Raw genomic sequence first — 2,391 nt, 5'->3', positions numbered from 1 at the left:
AAAAGTTAATGCTACTGACGATACGGCTCAACCACAGGACATTGAAATCAAAGACCCCTGAGCAACTTAACCCCACCACCCTCCCTGCTTAATTAATGTTAGGATGGATGACACTTGGCTCCCAATTATTATCATTACCCACTTGAACAGCAAAAACAAGTGTGGGACACTTATTGTCAAACATAGAATTCTGTGTATTTCTTAAGATTTCCTTATCTAGTTTAAGCGTTTGTATACTAGGATCAGATCCACACTTTTGGTAACTTGGCATCTCTTGCTTTTGGATGTTGCAAATCCTTTCTATCATCAACTATTGCCCATCAAAGGTGTATAGAGCCACCAAAGAAAGCAAGAAAAAGTCCAGGAGAAGGGTTGTTTATGGAGAATGTAGTCCAAAACAAGACAATGAAGAGTACTTGTTTGGGACCACCTGATTATGCCAAAGAGCTTTTGTTAGGAAGTATGGACCATGGCCTACCAAGTGCCTGCATGGACAGATGGACTCATGGACTACTCTCTCTCACTCTTCCCTTATGTGGGGCCTACTTTAACAAGTACCAATGAACAACAACAACTGCAGCATTAAAGGGTTGTCATGTCACTTCACCCATGTAACATGCTGAGAAAAGAACGCTACTTACCATGGTTTTTGGAGGACTGGCTTCTCAGCTCTCACTACTAAGGTAAAATTGTGAAGGAGCCAAATAACTGGTATCTTTATAATGGTGAAATATGGGATAGAATATTTCAAGTTACTCCTAGTTATTTCAATAAAAAAAAAAAAAAAAAAAACTCTTAATAATTGTGCTAATTTGTGAGGTTTTTTGGATTATGTAAAATAAGATGCATAGGTTGAGATTTTGACCCCTCACTTTTGGTTATGGTTTTGATGTACGATAACCTACTCTGATATTATTTAATGAAAAAACTCGAACGGATCAAAATAAAAATACCTTCCCAAGATCATAAGTCCAACAGTCATATGTAAAATTACTTACTAATCAATGTGGAAGTTACAAATCCTTTATTCTTAGCCATGGAGTGTACTCATGCTTCAAACTATACTCCAATTTGATTATGATTGATCAATCAGATAGGATCAGATGGTTCTTATCCTGAGGTTAAATATTTTGTTTTATTTATATGTACGTATGTACCTAAAAACAAGTTAATTTACATAATATCCTCCTTGAACTTGAGCTTTTAAGGAGTCACATGTCAACATCCTTAATGAAAAATGTGGACCATTTTGGCAGTGATTGAAGTAATTGGGGGAACATATCATTCATGTGAAGGTCGTTAACCCACACCTAACTTTGTGATACTACTCTGAAGGTATCTCATCAATGTCAAACACTTGGAAACCTGAGAGGATGAGTGTTGGTTGGAATCCACTAAAATCCTTCTCTTTTCAATGATCAATTAGCCACACTAACCAAAAACTTTGCTTGCTTGAATGAAGAAAGTGACCCATCAAAAGTCTCCTACTTCTTTGCATCTTTATGTCCATATAATATGAGGTGCACAGTTTAATAGTTACTCAATTATAACAATTATTCAAAGACAAGGGATATGGACCTTTTTCTTTAAAAATAAATTAATTTAAACCTAAATTTGCTTTAGAGTAATTATCAATCGCCTAAACATGTAATTTTCAAGTGTTCAAAAATGTTTTCTACATTAAGTTTAATATGCCTTCTACGTTGAGTTCTTTGCCAAAATTTTACTAAGCTTAATCCTCTGATTAGTACATAATTAATTGGTTCTTATGTTTAATCTAATGACATCACCTATATAGAGTCTTATTTAGAGTTATGTAGTTTTTGATCCCTTGCTAGTTAGAAAGGTCGGTCTTTGACGTGTAGGAACAATTGACCTATATCCATTCTACGGATTCTCGATATTTGTACTCAACATGTTCACATCAAAAAATTTATTATCAATCCCCCCATAAAAAAAAAATAAATAAATAAAGTTCAATTGCATGAAGGCATGAAGTCGAGGAGTGAAATCAACCTGCTTTCATTTGCAGATGTTTCATTCTCACCAGAAGAAGATCAATTAATTGCAGATTTAAATGCTAGATTTACACATATCACTGTATAAAAACACACTTGCTCTTCCATAAGTTTCTAATTTGTCTTAAAAGAATTTTATATGGATCATATTCATTGCCAAGTTCTCAATAAAAGATTTAGATATTTATGGATCATAACTAAAGCTACTAACTTATCTTTCCTCCCACTCTATTCTCCTTTTAGCTTCTTTTGCTTATAATGTTGCTCCTTCTCTCTTTCAATTTTTCTTCATTAAGAATAATTGAAATTTGATCATGCCGTAATGGAGAGGTAGAAGATAATGTAAACTGTTGTTTTCTTTTTCCTTATCAGA

The sequence above is a fragment of the Macadamia integrifolia genome, chromosome 9 (genome assembly GCF_013358625.1).
Source record: "Macadamia integrifolia cultivar HAES 741 chromosome 9, SCU_Mint_v3, whole genome shotgun sequence".
Classification (NCBI taxonomy): Eukaryota; Viridiplantae; Streptophyta; class Magnoliopsida; order Proteales; family Proteaceae; genus Macadamia; species Macadamia integrifolia.
The sequence above is the reverse complement of the archived record's forward strand: the minus strand, read 5'-3'. Positions refer to the sequence as shown.